At 46.5% G+C, this 24,899-nt stretch overlaps 2 non-coding genes across 2 annotated transcripts; one reads left to right on the top strand and one right to left on the bottom strand.

Annotated features, from left to right (window-relative positions):
• Window positions 1-9,889: 9,889 nt before the first annotated feature.
• trnam-cau lies at window positions 9,890-9,962 on the bottom strand. Its single transcript has one exon. It is a non-coding gene; the product is annotated as a tRNA-Met (tRNA).
• A 1,519-nt stretch (window positions 9,963-11,481) lies between these two features.
• Window positions 11,482-11,554, top strand: trnak-cuu. The gene has a single exon. It is a non-coding gene; the product is annotated as a tRNA-Lys (tRNA).
• The last annotated feature ends 13,345 nt before the right edge of the window (window positions 11,555-24,899 follow it).

Below are 24,899 nucleotides of genomic sequence, written 5' to 3' on the forward strand. Positions count from 1 at the left end.
TTTGAATTTTTGATTAGCGGTAGGTGTTGAAGCCTCATTGCTAGCAAGAGAACTGATGCAAAAAAGGCGTCACTAGCTGTGACCAAATTCACAGGCTGCATCCTCAGAAGGTTGGTTTTTGGGCCAGTTATCAGGCTGCATGACGTCACTTCCGGCGCGACGCGAACGCACGTGACACAGAGGATGACGATTTCAATGAATTTAATAATTTGGAGTGACACGGATGGTCCGATAAATTTGGCATTTATGTTAGTTATTTGGTATATAGTTGATTGATTGATTGATTGATTGAAACTTTATTGATCCTGTTAGGCTACGGATTTTAGCTATTGATCTGACTCCAAATTACGATCAACACTTAACACATGAGTCGTTATGTCCTAATCCACACACCGGTACACCTAACAATTTTGCGAGTTCGTTCTGTCAAAGAGAAGACCAATAAATCAATCAGGCCGAATTTACCAATTGTTTAATCCTGACAAAGCAAGCTAATACAGGCGCCTGGGTCTCGGGTCCTTAACACCAAAAAACTCGTGTGCCTTCGTGACCGTCAAAGACAACACATTCTTCCGGGTTGCCCAGTTTTAAGGAAACACAATATGAATATTCAAGCATGCAAAATATTGTGTGGTGATTGGTCGATGGTCATCTCCTCCTCGTTTGGGTGTTTTTCCGCTGCTCAGCGCAGGTGTCTGGTCTCAGTTGTGGGCGGTTGGGTCTGGACCACCAAGACGAGTTGTTATTCGCGTTCCTCTCGAGATGTCCTTGTAAGATGTCCTACCTGTCTGGACATCCTGTTCCACAATACTTTGTAGAAAATAAGTTCATGCAGTTGCCTGCACATTCCTTTCCACTTATTATGTGACCACACGAGTACATTACTACTGAAAATTATATTGATATGATTATAAGTCTAGCGCCGCCTTAATAAAATATGTTTGCAAACTGGCGAAAGCACATTTCCCTTTAATCCCAAGGGTGGGGAAATTCAGGCCCCAGCATTATTCATACCATATAAAAGATATATAAAAGACACACACATGACATGAAAGCAACTCAATAGGCTCCTATAAGGCTGCCACACAACGGCGGCACAAAAAAAGCCTTTAAGTGTGAAAGTTAAAAGCCATCAAAGCAAAGCAACAAGAAAAAGGAAAAAAGTAAACGCGGCCAACCAGCCCCCCTCAATACCAAAGAACACCCCAAAACACACAAATTAGCCTCCATGGCTGGGGTCACCAACACGGTGCCCGCGGGCACCAGGTCGCCCGTGAGGACCGCATGAGTCGCCCGCAGGACTGTTCTAAAATTAGCTCATATCGCGGCACTCGTCAGTGAGCTGCATTTATTTATTTTACAGTCAAACCTCGGTTTTCGAACGTCCCGGTTCTCGAACAAATCTGAATTCGAACAAAAAAATTTTTGCTTCGGTTGTCGAACAAAATTCGGAGGTCGAACCTCGCGAGATGAGCCGGGAGGACCCGAGAAAACCCGACCGCGCGGCCTGGATGCCGACTGACTCCCTTGTTATTGTATTTTCGTTACTTTGAGGATTGTATCAACCCATAATCATGCCGCCAAAGAAAGCAAGTGGGAGCAGTAAAGCCATCCTAAAACACAAAGACGCACTTAAAGCAATGCGACAGTGAGCGCCCGGCGCGCTGCGGTTGCGCGATCGGACCAAATTAAGCTCCCTGTGCACTGTTGTCCACTTAAATTTTGGAAAGTATATCAGGATTTTAAAAATATTTTCTAAATTTCAGCGACGGCTCTGTCACAACAATGCGACCAGCGCAGTGCAGTTGCGCGGTGGGCGACGTGCTACGGTAGCACGTTCGGCGGTGCGCTGCAGTTGCGCGATCGGACAAAATTAAGCTCCCTGCGCACTTGGGTCTACTTAAATTTTGGAAAGTACATCAGGACTTTAAAATTATTTTCTAAATTTCAGCGACGGCTCTGTCACAATAATCAAAGTCAAAAAGTCAAAGTCAGCTTTATTGTCAATCCCTTCATATGTCAAGACACACAAAGAAACCGAAATTCCGTTTCCACCATCCCACGGTGACGAGACATACAAGTAGGCGACACAAAACAAAAACAAGAATGCCCAAACCATAAATAACAAATAATAAATAAAATAAAATAAAATGAGCGATGAATAAATAACAGACCCATTAAATATGAGGGGCAAAACCGAGCCAGTGTGCATACAGCAAGAACAGGACGCTACGCTGAAAGGGGGAGCGAGTTCAGGATCCTAACAGCCTGGAGTACGAAGCTGTTGGAAAGTCTGGTAGTGCGGGAGCGCAGGCTCCTGTACCGCCTCCCAGAGGGCAGAAGTTCAAACAAAGAGTGAGCGGGGTGACTCACATCACTCACAATCTTGGTCGCCTTGCGAGTGAGATGGGAGGTGTAAATGTCCTTCAAGGAGGGGAGAGAAGCACCAATAGTCTTGCTAGCCGTTTTCACAATGCGCTGCAGGGCCTTCAAGTCTTGGTCAGTGCAGCTGCCACCCCAGACAGCAATACAGCTGGAGAGGACGCTCTCAATGGTGCCGCGGTAAAAAGTAGTCATGACGGCCGGAGGAGACCCCGCTCGCCTGAGCTTCCGAAGGAAGTACAGGCGGCGCTGGGCCTTCTTCGCCAGCGACGTGGTGTTGGTGGACCAGGAGAGATCCTCACTGATGTGCACCCCCAGGAACCTGGCGCTGCTCACTCTCTCCACCACAGCACCGTCGATGGTCAGCGGCAGGTGTTGGGCGTGACCCTTCCGGAAGTCAACGACAATCTCCTTGGTCTTGTCGACGTTCAGCAGGAGGTTGTTGTCCCTGCACCACGCGGTCAGAAGGTCAACCTCCAGCCTGTATTGAGTCTCGTCTCCCTTGGTGATGAGACCCACCAGAGTCGTGTCGTCAGCAAACTTCACTATGCGGTTGCCGCTGCAGGTGGCAGCGCAGTCATGCGTCAGAAGGGTGAAGAGCAGCGGACTGAGCACGCAGCCTTGGGGGGCCCCTGTGCTCAGCGTGATGCTGGCGGAGATCTTGTCGCCAACACGTACCACCTGTGTAATAATAATAATAATGCGACCAGCGCGGTGCAGTTGCGCAGTGGGCGACGCGCTACGGTTGCGCGTTCGGCGGTGCGCTGCAGTTGCGCTATCACCAAATATGCGCAAATGAAAAAAATGCTTAGAAAAGGCGGGGTTTTTTTTTTGTCTTGAAACGGATTAAAAAAATCCATTATTTGTAATGGGAAATATAGATTCGGAATTCAACCGATTCGCTTCTCGAACCGCCTTCTGGAACGGATTGTGGTCAAAAACCAAGGTTTGACTGTATTTTTGCTATTCTTGTTAAAATCACACTTACATGTGAACTGGAAATGACAATAAAAACACATAGTCAAAGCCAAATTGAGCAAATTGGCTATTTTAGAAGTGTGTGTCAAACTGGTAGCCCTTTGCCTCAATCAGTACCCAGGAAGTAGCTCTCGGTTTAAGAAAGTTTGGTGACCCCTGATCTAAAGAAACACGACGTTACAGACAGATGACAACACAAGTTATTATATAAACCATCCTAACTACGAAAATTAATTAATATAGCCACAGTGTTTGAACACTTAAACAGCGACATGAAGACAGAGAGCAGTTCTGTCTAACCGCATTGCCTGTCAACATAGGCAGCCGTGTAATTACGCAATCCTCAGAGGAGGCGACAGGACGTTGGGTCCTCCGAGCAAATCGTCTTCGGTTTTAAAATAACTATAAAAATTCAGCGATTTTGGTTCAAAATGATACAAAATTATTGAAATTAAAAGGAAAATGACTTTATAATAAGAACAATTGAATTTGTTTTTCCCATTTTCATGACGGCAGGGGAGGCGTGCCTTGCCTCCTCTGACCGCACGTCCCTGACCAAACTATGATCATGGGTTCTCCTCGTTAGCAGATTAAAATACTCAAACTGTTTCAAAGTATATTATAGCAAAACAAAATAATATTAAATAATCCAAAATTGTGTGTTGCTGTGTCACTCAGAACATGTTCATTTAGTCAATAACTCAAACTATTAATTTACTATGTCTGATAAATTTGACTTTGGCACCATCTTCTGGTGAATGTTTGGAACTGCAATAGAGGTTGACGCGATCAACCAGTCACCCCCCCTTTACCAGTTTAACAAAAGTTAATTTAAAGGAACTAACTTCTAGGTAACCTTTACTAGGCCCAAAACAGGTCACCCCTATGTCAATCTTTGTGTCAGGTTTAAGTACCATCAGACATTATTTTACAAGTCTCAAACCCCCGTACCACGGCCTGGGCAATAAACTGGACGAAGTCAGAGCCGAGCTGTCGATCGCCGAAATACTCATCATCGATGAGATTTCCATGGTGTCAAAAGACCTCTTTGCCTACGTGAATGCCAGGTTGAAACAAATCAAAGGAATTACCGTTTTTTTCCGTGTATAATGCGCCCCCATGTATAATACGCACCCTAAAAATGGCATGTTGATGCTGGAAAAAAGCCTGTACCCATGTATAATACGCACCCAATTTTTTTATTTATTTTTTTATTTTTATTTTTTTAAGTCCCAATGATCGTCACACACGCAGGGAGGCAATGGGTCCCATTTTTATAGTCTTTGGTATGGTCTTAACTAGGCTGGATGTATTTTTTTTTGTTGGCGTTGATTTCTCCGACTGCCCATAAAGGCACCACCGCGATCAGATGAAAAGAGAGGAAAGTGACGTGCGGACATGTGAAAAAGGCGGCTCTGTATGGGAGAGACGTTGAAGAGGAATAAAAACACCCTTGGAAACCAAAACTTGCCCCTCGTCGTGACTCGGAGCCGCAACAAATGTTTCGGATTTGTCTAGGGTACATTGTGACAGCAAACGAGCAGGTGATCGAGCAAGCGTCTGATACGAGAGCATTGCGTTTGTATGGAGCGTGTTTGAAGTGAACAGCAGAGACGAAAGGAACAAGGCAAAGTGTTGTGAAATAAAATATTACCTGTAATACGCATTTTGTTATTTGCTGATTGTATTAAACTATCACATTCATTGTCAGTCAAGAAGAGAAGAGGACTATTATCCCTTCTTTGACGAAATGACCAGAGCACAGTACAAACACACTATTGTCGGTCAGTCCTGTTGTTGGTTTTGTTGTACCATGATTTTCTTAAAAAAAAAAAAAAAAAAAAAAAAAAAAATTTTTAAAAATAAAAATAAAAAAAAATTTGTACCCATGTATAATGCGCACCCCAGATTTTAGGACAATAAATTAGTTAAATTTTGCGCATTATACACGGAAAAAAACGGTAATTTACCTTTTGGTGGCATGTCTGTTCTTGCTGTTGGAGATTTCTTTCAGCTCCCTCCTGTGAGACAATCCAAACCTCTGTGCGTGTACGATCCCACGCGGCTGGACCACTGGCGTGACAACTTCAAAACGTATTTTTATTTTATTTTTTTTTAAGTATGCCTCAATGATAACGCCGATCATAACGGATAGACATCATTTCGGAAGTCAGGAACTCATCGATCAGACGCACAAAAATTAACGCCGATTTAAAGATGATGCAAAACCGTCAAAAACAGTTAGGGAAAAGTTTTAGACCCAAATAACTTCAATAAAGAAACGTTTTCGCATTAATAACTTTTCTGAAACTTATTGGAACATGCACAAACTTGAAGACACAATTACAATTCGGGACGGAAAAACTCAACTGAAAACTAAAATGTTTAATTTAGTGTTCCAGATGTTTAATGAGGAATTGCAGCCAGATTTGAATGAAGATTAAAGTATGAACAACTAATGCAAACTCTGGATTTTGAGGAGAATCATGCACGAGAACATGAAAAATTGAATAGTTACATGTTTCTCATAAAACAATTACCGTAATTTTCGGACTATAAGTCGCGGTTTTTTTCATAGTTTGGGTGGGGGGGCGACTTATACTCAGGAGCGACTTATATATGTTTTGTTTCACAAATTTTTACTTGATCATTAACACATCACTTACTTACAAGTATAGTTGACCACTTCACATGTTATTTTTAGTATAGTTGATCACTTCACATGCTTTGATATCTTTATCTTGAACATATTCAAAACATAAAAAATAGAGAGAAAAAATCAAATAAAGTAATTAACACTTTAAAGCGCCATATCCTCTGGACATGTCCTCTGTCACCAGGATGACATAAAGGACGAGAAATTTGATCGATGGATTTAATGATTTGGAGTGACACAAATGGTTTGATAATATTGTTGTTTATGTGATAGTTATTTAAAATATAGTTTATATATCGTTGTATGGGCCTGTGGAATAATTTGAACTGCGGCGCGGCACACGGCATTGTTGACAAAGGACGATCGATGGATTTAATGAATTGGAGTGACACAGATGGTTTTATAAACGTGTTATTTATGTAATAGTTTTTTTTTAAAAACTGAATGTTACGTCAGGCCCGTTCTCAGCTCCTCGTTTGTGTTTGTCACGTTAGCATACCGTATCGTTTAGCCAGTTGTTGCTCGTTCATGTCTGTTCTTGGTGTTGGATTTCGTCGAATAAATTGCCCCCCAAAATGCGACTTATACTCCGGAGCGACTTATATATGTTTTTTTTCACATTTTTGGGCATTTTATGGCTGGTGCGACTTATACTCCGGTGCGACTTATAGTCCGAAAATTACGGTAATAACTTTTTTTTGCAGATTCTGGATGCACACTTGGTGGAACCTTGGTGCCACCTGCCTGATCGAGTGATGTAAGTAACAACTGTATATCATATCATGTTTCTATCGTCAACATTTCTGCAGTCTAACGTTCGTATTTTTCTGTAGCCTTGGACACTTGTCCAATAACATACGACCAACACCCCAAAATGCACGGTAAATCCTCAGTTTCTGCAAAATGTATTCCTTTGAATGCCCACACGATAGTGACATGCGTTTGCTTGTGCTTTTGATTTTCCAGCTGGACAAAAGAACCCCAGACTCCTTCCAAGCCGTATATCAAAAAAACACCGAATGCGTTTATGTTATTTATGAAGGAGCAGCGGCCTTTTGTCAAAGCTCAACTTGAAAATTCAAGCGGAGAGCGTACAGACAGCGCATCCGTTAATAAAATCTTGGGGCAGATGGTAAGTACGATGCGCACGCATTCACGCGCGCATGTTTTTTTTTGACACTTTCTCATTAAATCCACAGTGGAAGTCGCTCACGCAGGACGAGCAGGAAAAGTACTTTAATGAATCGGATCGGCTCAACCAGATCCATGCCAGCTTGCACCCGGATTGGTCCTGTCAAGATAACTATGTGAGTTAGAATCCATCGGAACAATTAAAAAAAAAAAAGTGTTTTTGTGTGAAATGACATGATTTTGTGTTTTGTGCAGGGTCAAAAGAAAAAGAGAGTGTGGTGCAGTACCAAAAAATCCGAACGCACCAATAATGTCCAACCGCATGCTTCTTTGATGGGCAATAATAATACAGGTACGTCTCAGAAAATGTTTCTTTGAATTTTTTGAACTGATCACCTGACAGAGCGTGTCAATCCAAACTGAGCATTCTGTTTAGTGATGGAAGACTCGCAGTGAATCTCATCTCGGGAGTGACTGGCGTTTTTGTGTTTGCAGTGCGTGTCCCCGCACCGGCACCCCCCCTCTGTCACGTTCAGCCACTTTGAGGCACGCAAAGCGGACCTGACTGGCCACTTGGCGGTGCCGAGGCAGCCCTTCTTGCCAGATACGAGCATTTGGCAGGCAGGGCCTAATGAGGACCCTGGCTGCACCATCGGTAGGGGTTTTGAGTTGCCTCCATCTTCGTCCTCATCCTCATGCATCGGCAGCCTGTATGAGAACGACCTGACGACCTCCGGCCTATTTAAGGAGTTGGAGGAGCTGGAGATGTCCACTAGCTCCTTCTGGGATTCACCCTTATGTAGCAGCAGCTTGCATGAGGACGAGGACGACCTGACCTCCGGCCTATTTAAGGAGTTGGCCGAGGTGACCTCGGACTGCTTTTCGAGTTCACCCTCAGACACCAGCAGCCTTCATGAGGACGAGGAGGATCTGACCTCTGCCCTTTTTAGGCAGCTGGTAGCTTTGCAGGCAGCTGAGGCGTCCTCAGCCTCCTTTTTGTCTTCCTACCTCATTTAGGGGATGGAAACAGAGACACAATGAATTGATTCTTTTTACGAATGTTTTGATATACATGATAGATTTCTTCTTTTTATCTGCTTCTATATAATCTATTAACTGTTTCCTTTTAACTCTTTTAATGACCGATTGGTCTAACTTTATTCTTAATATTTTACAATTGCAATTTACCATTGCTTTACAAAAGTTGTTTTATCTGTTTTATCTATTTTTAAAATGAATTTTATTCGGTGTAAATTTCCCTTAAACACAAATGCACTTGATTTTGAGAGGTGGCTCGCATAATCCAAAATCTTTTGTCCATCTATCTGTCACAGCATTTTGGCGAAAGTCAAAATGTCTTCTCTACCTGGATGTCCTAATATTAAGAAGAGTATTTGTATCTTTAAAGAGAAATAGCTCCTTTACCATATCCATTGTCAAAAGGAACAGAGAAAGGTATGAGAAACACAGTCGAGACATTGAAGATGCCATCCAAGAGATGGAGGACAGTGGGCTCGTCATAAACGAATGGTGCCACCTGGCTCCCGAGAGTGAGTTGCAAAGACTCGAATGCGTTGAGGAAATCAACACGAGAGGACCCAAATGACACCGTGGAGGAAAATGTCCCGGACTATAACGTCAGGTCCGAAACAACACAAATGTCCAGAGATGGGACCAAGTCACACATGTGCAAGTCTCAAGTAAGTCTCAAGTCTTAACCTTCAAGTCTCAAGTAAGTCCCAAGTCATTTTTGTCTTGGGCAAGTCAAGTCAAATCAAGTCCTTAAATAGGTCAAGTCAAGTCCAAGTCAAGTCTTTAAATAGGTCAAGTCCAAGTCAAGTTAACTGTAGTTTTTATTTATTAACTTGCTCCATATTAAGTCATATTTACTTAATTAAGTTTCATCATCATATTCATTGCATTAAAGCTATATATACACACACCTATTTAGATAAATGAAAAGCACTTATTTGGCAGAATGGCTCTTCAGACGACGGACAAAGTTTGAAGTTGTCGTCTGGCTGTGCGAAATGTTTTTGCTGCATATCACGCACTGTGCTGTCCGTCTTTTGCCATCATAAAAGTAATTGCGATAGCCGAAGGTGTTGACTCGCGGTACCGCTCCCGCTGACATGTTTGCGCATGTCTGATATAAAGGGGCATGATTCTCCAATAAACACGTTCGGTAGGTAGACAGGGCACGACTGATTGAGTGACAGGGTAGTGATCCAATCATGACAACGCCATTCTCAGCCTGCGCTCCTACTGTGTTATCGATATTATTTTTTTTAAATGTATTATTAATTTTATATTCAAATTGAAAACATAAACTAAATAACACTGAAGTCATTCAAGTCATCGTGTCTCAAGTCAAGTCAAGTCCCGAGTCTTTAACTTCCAAGTCCAAGTCGAGTCTCAAGTTTTTTCATTTTTTGTCAACTCAAGTCACAAGTCATCAAAACAGCGACTCGAGTCCAAGTCACAGTGACTCGAGTCCGCCATCTCTGATGTTGCATTATAAAAGGGTTTTAGATATTTGTGGCTCCAGACAGGTATGTTTTTTGTATTTTTGGGCCAATATGGCTCTTTGAACATTTTGGGTTGCGAATCCTGACCTAGGGTTAGGGAGGCCAACTATGGTTTCAAACTAGGGCCAAGGTTTCCAACTGGGGTTTCCAACTGGGGTTTCCAACAAGGATGAGGGTTTCCAACTGGGGCTAGAGTTAGGGCTATATAGAAGCGTGTCCCGTGTGAGGGTCGAACTCACGACCTTCAGATTATGAGACTGACGCTCTACCACCTGCGCCAACGAGGCTATGCACTTGCATTTTGACAATTGTTTTTTACTGTAAAACGAATTCAACCACAGCCCATTTCCATTAAACTGAACTTGGCTAGGATTTCCAACTAGGACGAGGGTTTCCACCAAGAACTAGACTGTGTAAAAAGCATGCCCGGTGTGAGGATCAAACTCACAACCTTCAGATTACGAGACTGACACGCTACCGCCTGCGCCGATGTGGTGCCGGTCCTAAAATGCTATTTTACTGTCAAATTGATTCAACCACCGGCCATTTCCATCAAACTGAACTTCATCAAAAGAAAAAGTTACTTTTGTCTGAGCATTCTCAAACTAGGGTTTCCAACTCGGGTTCGGGTGTCCAACTAAGGTTTCCAACTGGGGCGAGGATTTCCAACTAGGGCTCGAGTTAGAACTAAATAAAAGTGTGCCTCGTGTGAGGGTCTAAGTCACAACCTTCAGATTATGAGACAGACACGCTACCACCTGCGCTAACGAGGCTATGAATGTTAGGTTTTACAAGCTATTTTTACTGTGGACTATGGAAAACAGTGCCCTGTATGAGGGTCGAGCTCACAACCTTCAGATTTTGAGATTGATGCACGACCACTTGCACTAACAAGGTTATATGTCAATTGCATTACAATTCTCTTTTACTGTAAATTGATTAATCCACAGGCCATTTATGTCTGTAACAACTGTGAACACTTGCCACAAGGCTGCAGTCATCAGAAGTCGTTGCCATGTTTCACTTGGTACAGTCATTCACATGGCTATGTGGCTTAAAGGATAAGGTGTCTGACTTTGGATCAGAAGATTGAGGGTTCAGGTCCCTTCATGGTCGTTTTAATATAATTCATATGAAATCAATGACTTTATTTCAGTCTGAACCAACTCTTGTATACTGTCGGAAAGGGTTTTGGTCTCTGATTTCTTTTTTTGTTGTGCTGACTCCCCCCCCAATCTCCGTTTTCAGTGCAACAAAGTGACCAAAAAAATAAATAAAATGCTTTCTCTATTGCACACTAGGGCCAGCGTTTCCAACTAGGGCTAGGGTTTCCAACTAGGGTTCCAACTCGAGGTAGGGTTTCAAACTAGGAATTCCAACTGGGGCAAGGGTTTCCAATTAGGGTTTCCAACTCGGGCTGGGGTTTTGAACTAGAGACAACATTGAACAGATGCCACTTGTTGGGAACCTTTAAATGTTTAGTCTTATCAACGAATGTGTTTCAGAGGCCAGATTTAAAACGTGGCTGCTGGTTTTCGTGAACCAAACCCATTAAAAAAAAGTGAAAGAATGAAACAATTCTTAATAGGAGAAACCCGGTTAGCTCAGTCGGTAGCGCATGAGACTCTTAATTTCAGGGTCGTGGGTTTGATCCCCACATTGGGCAGCCCACACTTGTTGGGAACCTTTGGTTCTTTAGTCTTATCAATATAGATGTGTTTCAGAGGCCACACTTTAAGCATTCCTCTATTTGCCCAAACCCATTAAAAAAAAACTGAAAAAGTAAAACAATTCCAAGGTCAAAAAGCCTGGTTAGCTCAGTCGGTAGGGCATGAGACTCTTAATCTCAGGGTCGTGGGTTCAAGCCCCACATTGGGCGTCCTTGCTTGTTGGGAACCATTGAATTTTTAGACTTATCAAGGCCACACTTAAAACAGGGAGTCTTTCACATGGCGATGTGGCCTAATGGATAAGGCGTCTGACTTCGGATCAGACGATTGAGCGTTCGAGTCCCTTCATAGTCAATTTAATGTGTCGTGCTTTGAATACAACAACTTTACTTCAGTCTGAACCAACTCTTGATTGATTGATTGAACTTTATCTATCCCACAGCGGGGAAATTCCCTTGTCACAGCAGCGCATATGAGTGCAAGAACAATACGAGTGCAAGAATAAAACAAGTGCCAGAATTACAAAAAAGGGTAAATAACAGACAAGGATAAACACAAGTGCTGCTAGTAGAGACGAAACACATTCATTTTATCAGGTGGCATGCATGTTGTAAAGTCTGACAGCAGAGGGAATGAAGGACCTGCGGAACCGTTCCTTCCTACACCGAGGGTGCAAAAGTCTGCCGCTAAAGGAGCTGCTTAGGAACCGCACAATCTCATGGAGGGGGTGAGAGGTGTTATCCATGATAGATTTAAGCTTAATCAACGTCCTCCTCTCACCCACAACCTCAACGGAGTCCAGGGGACAGCCCAGAACTGAGCTCGCTCTTCTGACCATCTTATTCAGTCTCCCCCTGTCCCGGTCCGTACTGCCCCCACCCCAGCAGACCACAGCGTAGATGATGGCCGAGGCCACCACAGAGCCATAGAAGGTCCGGAGGGGAGCCCTGCACACACCGAAGGACCTCAGTCTCCTCAGCAGGTGGAGGCGACTCTGGCCCTTTTTGTACAGGATATGGATGTGATCAGTCCAGTCCAGTTTGTTGTTAAGGTGAACACCCAGGAATTTGTAGTTCTCCACTACCTCAATGTCCGATCCCTGGATATTCACCGGAGTGAAGATGGGTGCTGTCCTCCCGAAGCTCACAATCAACTCCTTCGTCTTACTGGTGTTCAGCTGAAGCTGGTTGAGCTCACACCAACTGACAAAGTCCTTGATGACCAACCTATATTCCAGATCATTCCACTCCGCGACATTTCCAACAATGGCCGTGTCGTCGGAGAACTTCTGGATGTGGCAGTGAGCGGTGTCGTGGGTAAAGTCTGAAGTGAACAGGGTGAAAAGGAAAGGAGAGAGCACCGTACCCTGGGGGACACCAGTGCTGCAGCGCACCACGTCGTACTCACATCGATGTAACCTCAAATACTGCGGCCGGTCGGTGAGGAAGTCCGTTGTCCATGCAGCCAGGCGCTCGTCCACACCCGCCTTCTCCATCTTCACCCTAAGCAGTGACGGCTAGATGGTGTTAAAAGCGCTGGAGAAAGAACATGATCCTCCCAGTGCTCCTGTTGTCCTCCAGGTGAAGCAGTGTTCTGTGCAGTAAATAAATCACTGCATTGTCCACCCCAACACCAGGCCGGTAAGCAAACTTCAGGGGGTCCAGCTGCGCTCCCACTAGGGAACGCAGGTGACCCAGGATGATCCTCTCCATAGTCTTCATCAGGTGGGAAGTCAAGGCAATAGGCCTGAAGTGGTTAGGCTCCTTGGGGCACGGCACCTTTGGTACAGGGACCACGCAGGAGGTCTTCCACAGTACTGGGACCTTGTTCAGGCTCAGGCTCAGGTTGAACAGGTACCTGACCACACCACTCAGCTGGTCCCCACAGTCCCTGAGCAGTCTCGGCCAGATGCCGTCTGGGCCCGGGGTCTTCCCTTCTTTGATCTTTCTGAGGTGACTCCTCACCTCAAGATCTGTAAAGGAGAGGGGGATGTCGGAAGACCGGGGGTGATGGAGTGGAGACAGAAGAGTGACTTTGGGGGGTTAGGGTTAGGGTTAGGGGGGGGGTGAGCTGGCGGGGGGGCTGGAGTGTCGAAGGTGGAAGAATGAGATGCGGATCGAGGTGAAGGGGTGGGGGGGAGGCGGAATCAAATCTGTTGAAGAACAGATTGAGTTCATCCACCCGGTCCTTGTCCCCATAAACTGGTTTCCGATCAGCCCCTTTACCATGGCCCGAGATGGACTGCAGACCCCTCCATTGTCAGTTTACAGTTCATCAAAAACCAAAAGAAAAAATGCCAAGTTTTCTCTGTTGCAGATGTTTTGGTGTGTTGATCACTAAAACAATGTTAAACTGAGGAGGCCTGAAAGCACTGCTTCAACAATTCAGGAATATACAAACGTTTTGTGTGCCAAATCTTCATTACAGCCAATAGCAGAATCCTGATTAAAGGTACAAAAAGACAGACAATGACTCTGTGTTTCCACTGGTTCTTCTCTGCAAGTTCTCTGCATTTCCAGTGCAGGATGGCGGAGATCACAGAGGGGCTCAACGGTGTGGTTTGTCACATCGATGATCTGTTGGTGTGGGGGCGGGGCCAGGAAGAGCATGACACTCGACTTACTGCCGTGCTACAAAGACTGGAAAAAGCAGGCATCACACTGAATGTGGACAAGTGTGAAATCTCCAAGAGCGAAGTAGTCTTCCTGGGCCATATCGTCACAGCCGCAGGCATCCGCCCTGACCCAAAAAAGACAGATGCCATCACAGACATGACAGAGCCCACACATGTGAGTGAATTAAGGAGTTTTCTCGGCATGGTCAACCAGCTGGGAAGGTTTATTCCCCAGCTAGCTGAAAAAGATAAACCGCTCCGTGACCTCTTCTCAAAGAAAAACTGCTGGGTCTGGGACGTGGACTAGGCAGCAGCGTTTGAAGACCGAAAGAAAGCTCTGTCCTCTCCTCCGGTGCTGGCTATGTATGACCCGGGCAGAGACACCAAAGTATCTGCTGATGCATCATCGTATGGGTTGGGGGGCGTAATTCTCCAGAAATGGGGGGAAGGATGGAAGCCTGTGGCTTACGCATCACGGTCACTCACTCCAACTGAGCAACGATACGCACAGGTGGAGAAGGAGGCTCTGGGCCTCACATGGGCCTCACATGGGCCTGTGAACGGTTTCGGGATTTCCTCATCGGAAAGGAGTTTTGCCTGGAGACCGACCATAAACCCCTTCTCAGCCTGCTCGGAGCCCAAGCACTGGATCTTTTGCCACAGAGAATCCAGGGTTTCAGGATGAGGCTGATGCGCTACTCATACTCCATCGTGCACGTACCAGGAAAGTCGCTTTGGACAGCAGACACACTTTCACGTGCACCTGTAAAATTACGCATGTCCACTGATGACCAGGAGCTGATGGAGAGCACAAACATATTTGTGGACTGTGTTAGGGTTTACAGATTATCTTGATCGTATGATTATGTTGGAATGTAGACTAGAATTATTAACTTTGTTTAAACCTTTCCTTGACTCTGAAAGGTTTAACCATTCAGTTGTTGAAACTTTCCAAATGGTGTGGAAACATTCTTGCTTAGTTAGTCATCTAAAATGCTCCACTAGTTTCTGTTTCCACGACCTTGTAAAACAATGAGCTGGGACCCTCCGCACTGATTAACCAGTTGCTGAGGTGACCACCAAACATGTCCAATGTCACCCCCACCCTGCTTGTTCTTAATAAATATGCTCTTGCAAGAGGCCTGAGCTAGACCTCATTCGATCATCGCTGTACGCACAGCGACGAATGGTTCTCCATTTGCAAATGCTTAAAAAGGGCATACTGTCTCCCGTGTAGTTCTTGCAAAAATAAGTTAGAGTGAGCACCATTCTAACAGACTGTGTCACTGAGAGTCTACCTGTCAGCTCATCATATACAGAAAACCTGAAAGAGCAGTTGAAAGCCGACAGTGTCTGCTCGCGTGTCATGACCATGTGCATGGAAGGATGGCCAGCACATGCAAAACAGGAACCAGCGCTGAAAAACTACTGGCCGGAGCGAGCTACATTAACAGTGAAAGATGGCTTACTGCTAAAGGACACACGACTGGTAATACCTTCTGCAATGAGGAACGACGTGCTATTCAAATTACACGAAGGACACTTAGGTGTCGTGAAATGTAAAGCACGTGCACGTCAATCTGTGTGGTGGCCGGGACTCAGCCAGCAAGTGAATGAAATAATACTGAACTGCAGGACATGCATACAAGAGCGACACAACCCAAAAGAGTCACTCATGCCATCAGGGTGCCCTGAAACTTGGCAAAGGTTAGGAACAGACCTTTCTACACAAGAGGCAGAATAATCCTCTAAGGCAGGGGTTCTTAACCGGGGGTATCCGTACCCCTTGGGGGTATGGGACCCAAATGCTGGGGGTATGGGACTCGATCTCTCGTAATCAGGTATTTTTTTAGTATCTCTCGTTATTTTCTTCTATTTTGTACCTATTATTGTTCACAGGTTATTTTTTTTTAGTTATGCTTATGTACTTGTTCACTGTCGTTATGCTTGTAAGTAGTTAAAATCTGACAATCTCAAATGAACGTAAAAATCTGCAGACCTAACGATTAATCTGTAGAGTTGGCAGCACTGACAGCACAGGCATTGGGTGTTGTGGCCATCAGCTGAGCTCTGGCGGGACCACAAGCAGCATAACTGACCACAACATCGCTGTAGCGTCAAAAAGCCGTCCGCCCCCTCACCCACAACGTTCATATTCACGCCTCACTCCCACACCACAGCAGTTATTTTGTCCTGCATCACACTCACTACACCACAACACACCCATCCTCCCCTAAGGAAAATATTAACACAGAAGGAATAATAAGGCGCCCCTATGATCCTAGGAGCCATGTTGTCTGGGGCTTTATGCCCCTGGTAGGGTCACCCATGGCAAACGGGTCCTAGGTGAGGGGCCAGACAAAGCACGGCTCATCAGCCCCTTATGATGAAAAAAATTAATGGATCACGTTTTCCCTCGCCCGGACGCGGGTCACCGGGGCCCCCCTCTGGAGCCAGGCCTGGAGGCGGGGCTCGAAGGCGAGCGTCTGGTGGCCGGGCCTTCGCCCATGGGGCCCGGCCGGGCTCAGCCCGAAAAGGAAACGTGGGTCCCCCTTCCCATGGGCTCACCACCTGTGGGAGGGGCCAAAAGGGTCGGGTGCATTGCAAGCTGGGCGGCGGCCAAAGGCAGGGACCTTGGCGGTCTGATCCCCGGCTGCAGAAGCTGGCTCTTGGGACATGGAATGTCACCTCTCTGGCTGGAAAGGAGCCCGAGCTGGTGTGCGAGGCAGAAAAGTTCCGACTAGATATAGTCGGACTTGCCTCCACGCACAGTTTGGGTTCCGGTACAAGCCCTCTCGAGAGGGGCTGGACTCTCTTCCACTCTGGAGTTGCCCACGGTGAGAGGCGTCGAGCAGGTGTGGGTATACTTATTGCCCCCCGGCTGGGCGCCTGCACATTGGGGTTCACCCCGGTGAACGAGAGGGTAGCCTCCCTCCGCCTTCGGGTGGGGGGACGGGTCCTGACTGTTGTTTGTGTCTATGCACCAAACGGCAGCTCAGAGTACCCACCCTTTTTGGAGTCCCTGGAGGAAGTGCTGGAGGGCGCTCCTTCTGGGGACTCCATCGTTCTACTGGGTGACTTCAATGCTCACGTGGGCAATGACAGTGAGACCTGGAAGGGCGTGATTGGGAGGAACGGCCCCCCCGATCTGAACCCGAGCGGTGTTCTATTATTGGACTTCTGTGCTCGACACGGATTTTCTATCATGAACACCATGTTCAAACATAAGGGTGTCCATGTGTGCACTTGGCACCAGGACACCCTAGGCCGCAGTTCGATGATCGACTTTGTAGTCGTGTCATCGGATTTGCGGCCGCATGTTTTGGACACTCGGGCGAAGAGAGGGGCGGAGCTGTCAACTGATCACCACCTGGTGGTGGGTTGGCTCCGATGGTGGGGGAAGATGCCGGTCCGACCTGGCAGACCCAAACGTTCTGTGAGGGTCTGCTGGGAACGTCTGGCGGAAACCCCTGTCAGGAAGAGCTTCAACTCCCACCTCCGGCAGAGCTTTTCCCACGTCCCGGGGGAGGCGGGGGACATTGAGTCCGAGTGGACCTTGTTCCACGCCTCCATTGTTGAGGCGGCCGACCGGAGCTGTGGCCGTAAGGTCATTGGTGCCTGTCGTGGCGGCAATCCCCGAACCCGCTGGTGGACACCGGCGGTAAGGGATGCCGTCAAGCTGAAGAAGGAGTCCTATCGGGCCGTTTTGGCCTGCGGGACTCCGGAGGCAGCTGACAGGTACCGGGTGGCCAAGCAGAACGCGGCTTCGGCGGTTGCTGAGGCAAAAACCCGGGCGTGGGAGGAGTTTGGCGAGGCCATGGAGAATGACTTCCGGACGGCTTCGAGGAAATTCTGGTCCACCATCCGGCGTCTCAGGAGGGGAAAGCAGTGCAACGTCAACACTGTTTACAGTGGAGATGGGGTGCTGCTGACCTCGACTCGGGACGTCGTGTGTCGGTGGGGAGAATACTTCGAAGACCTCCTCAATTCCACCGACACGCCTTCCATTGTGGAAGCAGGGCCTGGGGACTCTGAGGCGGACTCTCCAATCTCTGGGGTTGAAGTCACTGAGGTAGTTAAAAAACTCCTCGGTGGCAAGGCCCCGGGGGTGGATGAGATCCGCCCGGATTTCTTAAGGGCTCTGGATGTTGTGGGGCTGTCATGGCTGACACGTCTCTACAGCATCGCGTGGACATCGGGGACAGTGCCTCTGGATTGGCAGACTGGGGTGGTGGTTCCCCTCTTTAAGAAGGGGGACCGGAGGGTGTGTTCCAATTACAGGGGAATTACACTCCTCAGCCTCCCTGGTAAGGTCTATTCAGGGGTGCTGGAGAGGAGGGTCCGTCGGGAGGTCGAACCTCGGATTCAGGAGGAACAGTGTGGCTTTCGTCCTGGCCGTGGAACAGTGGACCAGCTCTTCACCCTCAACAGGATCCTCGAGGGTGCATGGGAGTTCGCCCAACCAGTCCACATGTGTTTTGTGGACTTGGAGAAGGCGTTCGACCGTGTCCCTCGGGAGGTTCTGTGGGGGGTGCTTCGGGAGTACGGGGTACCGAGCCAACTGATAAGGGCGGTTCGGTCCCTGTATCACCGTTGCCAGAGTTTGGTCCGCATTTCCGGCAGTAAGTCGGATTCGTTCCCGGTGAGGGTTGGACTCCGCCAAGGCTGCCCTTTGTCACCGATTCTGTTCATAATTTTTATGGACAGAATTTCTAGGTGCAGCCGAGGCGTTGAGGGTGTCCGGTTTGGGGACCTCAGCATCGCGTCTCTGCTTTTTGCAGACGACGTTGTGCTGTTGGCTTCTTCAGGCCGTGATCTCCAGCTCTCACTGGAGCGGTTCGCAGCCGAGTGTGAAGCGGTCGGGATGAGGGTCAGCACCTCCAAATCCGAGTCCATGGTCCTCGATCGGAAAAGGGTGGAATGCCCTCTCCGGATCGGGGATGAGATCCTGCCCCAAGTGGAGGAGTTTAAGTATCTTGGGGTCTTGTTCACGAGTGAGGGGAGGATGGAGCGCGAGATCGACAGGCGGATCGGTGCAGCTTCGGCAGTAATGCGGACTCTGTACCGGTCCGTCGTGGTAAAGAGAGAGCTGAGCCAAAAGGCAAAGCTCTCAATTTACCGGTCGATTTACGCTCCTACTCTCACCTATGGTCACGAGCTATGGGTCGTGACCGAAAGAACGAGATCCCGGATACAAGCGGCCGAAATGAGTTTTCTCCGCAGGATGTCCGGGCTCTCCCTTAGAGATAGGGTGAGAAGTTCGGTCATCCGGGAGAGACTCGGAGTAGAGTCGCTACTCCTCCACGTTGAGAGGAGCCAGATGAGGTGGCTCGGGCATCTCATCAGGATGCCTCCTGGACGCCTCCCTGGGGAGGTGTTCCGGGCATGTCCCACCGGTAGGAGACCCCGGGGACGACCCAGGACGCGCTGGAGAGACTATGTCTCTCGGCTGGCCTGGGAACGCCTTGGGATCCCCCGGTATGAGCTAGATGAAGTGGCTGGGGAGAGGGAAGTCTGGGAGTCCCTCCTGAAGCTGCTGCCCCCGCGACCCGACCCCGGATAAGCGGAAGAAGATGGATGGATGGATGGATGGAATAATAAGGCAAGTAAATATGAGGTCAAAAGCTCTTCTTTCTTCTTTCTTGCTCTTCTTTTTAGGGTTAGGGTTAATAATTATTTCAACAGTCAAGTGAAGGGGGTATGGTACCATATTGGACAATCCATTGGGGGTCTGGAATCATTCGAAGGTTAAGAACCCCTGCTGTATATCGTCTGCAGAAACGAGCTCTAAGAGTAATATGTTGTGTACATCCGAAACATTAATCTCAGCCTCTTTTTACTCGGCTACGTATCCTCACTGTTTTTCAAGTCAATCATCTTCAAATTGGTCATTTTGTTCATGGCTCATTGGGGAGAACCCTTCCCCTATTTTTTCGAGAGGGGCTGGACTCTCTTCCACTCTGGAGTTGCCCACGGTGAGAGGCGTCGAGCAGGTGTGGGCATACTTATTGCCCCCCGGCTGGGCAACTGCACATTGGGGTTCACCCCGGTGAACGAGAGGGTAGCCTCCCTCCGCCTTCGGGTGGGGGGACGGGTCCTGACTGTTGTTTGTGTCTATGCACCAAATGGCAGCTCAGAGTACCCACCCTTCTTTGGGTCCCTGGAAGAAGTGCTGGAGAGCGCTCCTTCTGGGGCCTCCATCGTTCTACTGGGTGACTTCAATGCTCAAGTGGGCAATGACAGTGAGACCTGGAAGGGAGTGATTGGGAGAAACGGTCCCCCTGATCTGAACCCGAGCGGTGTTCTATTGTTGGACTTCTGTGCTCGACACGGATTTTCTATAATGAACACCATGTTCAAACATAAGGGTGTCCATGTGTGCACTTGGCACCAGGACACCCTAAGCCGCAGTTCGATGATTGACTTTGTAGTCGTGCCATCGGATTTGCGGCCGCATATTTTGGATACTCGGGTGAAGAGAGGGGCGGAGCTGTCACCTGATCACTACCTGGTGGTGGATTGGCCCCAATGGTGGGGGAAGATGGCTTTTTGGACAATTTGGGTTGCAGACCCCTGGCCTAACACGTGAAAGGTCCCCAGTTTGAGACTGGGTAGAAACAGCTTCTTCTACTATTTCTTTTCATTGTTGGTTCCTTTGCAAAGTCCATGACACATTAAAACGATTTTGCGCTGCAATTATGTTGTGGTACCTGATTTGAGACTGGGTGAAAACTGGCTTCTTTCACTCACTTTAGATGGAACCATGCTGACTCTGTTAGATTACATTTGGTAGTTCTTAGCTGTGTCTAAATTCGCATCACGTGTCACACAAATGCAGCCTGTAAATGATGCGCATGTGACATTGGCCTGTCAAAAATGGCAGAGCACGGGAGACAGCTGTGCTTCGAAGTAGGCCTCATTCAATAGTTAAACCGGAGACCTCTCGCGCCCTAAGCGAGAATTATGCCCCTCGACCAACGAGCCCCGTATCAAATTAGCTGACTCCGTTACATTCGGATTGGTAGCGGATATGACATGGACCTGAGGACTGCATTTCGGTGATTAATGAATTTTGATAAATACGTATCATAGCCAGTTTGCGCGTATCCTTTCAGGGTCATAAATGTATGTCTACCGCTGCCTCGTGGCAGTCAGGCCTAAAAAAAGATAGGAATGCCTGAGGGAGTTTCACCAAGATGAATTAGGAAAAACTGTATGAAATAAACTTGATATTAAAACATAGGTGGACGTAATGTCTGGAAGCTTGTGTTTAACAGAAGGCTATTTGGCAACAGTGAACAACGGACAAATTCAGCAAGGTAATTTAATTAGGCCGTGACCCAGATTCGTTCCGGGGATGCTGCGGCCAAAACGCTATACGATCATGCAATAGCATACAATGAGTTTAGGGTCTTTTCTTTAGGATCTTCAGCCAGGACACCCAGGCATACCATGAAAGAATGTTGATGTTAAAATGTTGGTGGAACTATCAGACTGCGCAGATCCGATGATCCCAAAGACTTGAGATGAGACAACATCGGAAAAACTTCTTTGTTGACAGTGTCTGTAAGTCACTTCAACGCATACGTTTCAAATGCACATAGCTAATGTTGACCAAAAAATGGCATATAAGCTAGCCAGGAATTCAGATGCATTATCCATTGCATCCATTGCCCCAGAATAGGTTGTAGCCTCCAAACTTGTGTGTAATACTTTTGCAAACATGATTCAACCGGAGTTGCTGCGGCCACAACGCAGAGTACTTATCACTATACGATCATGGCTTATATGCGGAAGCATAAAATAAGTTCAAAACCTTTAGGATCTTCAGCCAGGACACCCAGGCAGATCATGAAAGAATGTTGATGTTAAAATGTTGGTGGAATTATCCAACTGCGCAGATCCGATGATCCCAAAGATTTGGGGTGATACAACATTGAAAAAACGTTTTTCTTTGTTGACAGTGTCACTTCTTTTGTGGCTTACCTCTTCTTCGTTTCACATCTAAAGTATCGTATCATATTACCTTGCGGCTTATACCGCACCGTACATACCATATCATGACACCCATACAACTCATGCATGAGATGCGGTGGCTGAGATATTCAGGCGATGTGTTGCTACTCCATTGTGCTCTCCACTCATCATTTCATATCACATCCTCGCCGGATTTTCATTATCTTCACATCCAAAGTATCTTGGCACAACGTACATAATGTGATGTGTCAACACAAGTTGTCCAAGACGAGGTGGCCGAGAGTTTAAGGCGATGGATTGCTAATCCGCTGTGCTCTGCACCCATGGATTCCCATCCTCGTTGAAGGGTGGTTTTAAATCTGTAATATGGCTTGTATTTGACTCAACATAGTAATATTTATACTCTTTGGTGGCTCGGTGGTACACTGGTTAGCACGTACGCTTCACAGTTAGGAAAATGCGAGTTCGATTCCACCAACGGCTGTTGCATGTTGTTGATGATGTCCGTTGTTGGGTCAGGAAAACTAAGATGTGGAGTAACGGTTGGTTCTTTATTGGCAAGATCTTGGGTTGTTTATTGGTGGTCAGTACCCATGGCACTTCAGCAGATGTAACAACACCCCCCATCTCCAGGTCACACATCTCTAGGTCAGTATACTGTCCGAAAAAGGCAGGAAAGCGTCACCTGACCATTTGGTATCCATGTGTATTGAAGAGTCACTGCCCTGTGTGTGTGTGTGTGTGTGTGTGTGTGTGTGTGTGTGTGTGTGTGTGTGTGTGTGTGTGTGTGTGTGTGTGTGTGTGCGTGTGCGTGTGCGCGCGTGTGTGCGCGTGCGTGTGTGTGTCTATTCCATGGTGTTATGATTAGCACTCTGGACTCTGAATCCCATGATCCGAGTTTTAAGTTTCAGTGGGACCTCAAATATTTAGTCAAATAGTATTTGTTAAAGTAATCAATCACATGTTCTCCGAGTTACATATACGGTCTATGCAAAAGTATCATTTGTAAGCAAAATCAATTTCAAGATTTTCCTTTATCAAAGTCAAAAGTCAAAGTCAAAGTCTGCTCTATTGTCAATTTCTTCACATTCCAAGACACACAAAGAAATCGAAATTACGTTCCCACTATCCCACGGTGACAAGACATAGTACACAATATACATACAAGTAAACAACACAAAAAATAAAAACAAGAAGGCACAAACAATGAATACCGTAATTTTCGGACTATAAGTCGCACCGGAGTATAAGTCGCACCAGCCATAAAATGCCCAAAAATGTGAAAAAAAACATATATAAGTCGCTCCGGAGTATAAGTCGCATTTTGGGGGGCAATTTATTCGACAAAATCCAACACCAAGAACAGACATGAACGAGCAACAACAGGCTAAACGATACGGTATGCTAACGTGACAAACACAAACGAGGAGCTGAGAACGGGCCTGACGTAACATTCAGTTTTTTTAAAAAAACGATTACATAAATAACACGTTTATAAAACCATCTGTGTCACTCCAATTCATTAAATCCATCGATCGTCCTTTGTCAACAATGCCGTGTGCCGCGCCGCAGTTCAAATTTTTCCACAGGCCCATACAACGATATATAAACTATATTTTAAATAACTATCACATAAACAACAATATTATCAAACCATTTGTGTCACTCCAAATCATTAAATCCATCGATCAAATTTCTCGTCCTTTATGTCATCCTGGTGACAGAGGACATGTCCAGAGGATATGGCGCTTTAAAGTGTTAATTACTTTATTTGATTTTTTCTCTCTATTTTTCATGTTTTGAATATGTTCAAGATAAAGATATCAAAGCATGTGAAGTGATCAACTATACTAAAAATAACATGTGAAGTGGTCAACTATACTTGTAAGTAAGTGATGTGTTAATGATCAAGTAAAAATTTGTGAAAAAAAACATATATAAGTCGCTCCTGAGTATAAGTCGCCCCCCCACCCAAACTATGAAAAAAACCGCGACTTATAGTCCGAAAATTACGGTACATATTTTTCTCTGTTGGCGAGATAGTTTGTGAACCATTTCAGATGAGAGTGGTGTCGTCCGCATACTTCAGGAGCTTCACAGGAGAGTCACCTGAGGAGAAATTGTTGGTGTAGAGCAGGGGTGCCCAAACTTTTTCAGCTCGCGAGCTACTTTTGAAATGACCAAGTCACAAAGATCTACCCACTAAAAAAATATATAATTTTATATATATATATATATATATATATATATATATATATATATATATATATATCATCGTGAAAAAAAAGTCCTACTCCCATTCCCTATGAAAGTGATACTTCTTACTATGGCCAGCTGCCCCACTCATTTTTATACCTTTTCTTAAGTTTAAGAGAAAAAACAGGGTTCTGACAATTGGAGGGAACTCGCGAGCTAGCGTGTTTGTGTTGTGTTGTTAGCGCCTTTGTTTGTACACGGGTCAAGTGCGGAAAAAAAAAAAAAACATTTTAATATCACGCGATCGACCAATAGTGGCTTGTCGATCGCGATCGACGTATTGGGCACCCCTGGTGTAGAGAGAGAAGAGCAGTGGGGAGAGGACGCAACCCTGAGGGGCGCCAGTATTGGTGGTCCGGGTGTCGGATGTGATGCTCCCCAGCCTCACACTGTTGGTCAGGAAGCTGGTGATCCACTGACAGGTGGAGGCAGGCACCGCGAGCTGGATGAGCTTCTGTTGGAGGATGTCAGGAGCGATGGTGTTGAACGCCGAGCTGAAGTCTACAAACAGGATCTTGGCGTACGTTCCTGGGGTGTGCAGGTGGTGCAGGATGTAGTGCAGTCCCATGTTGACGGCATCATCCACCGACCTGTTTGCCCGGTAGGCAAACTGGAAGGGGTCCAGCAGGGGACCCGTGACATCCTTCAGGTGGTTCAACACTAACCTCTCAAAAGATTTCATGACCACAGATGTCAGAGCGACAGGT

Source organism: Syngnathus acus, chromosome 19 (genome assembly GCF_901709675.1).
Source record: "Syngnathus acus chromosome 19, fSynAcu1.2, whole genome shotgun sequence".
NCBI classification, from domain to species: Eukaryota; Metazoa; Chordata; class Actinopteri; order Syngnathiformes; family Syngnathidae; genus Syngnathus; species Syngnathus acus.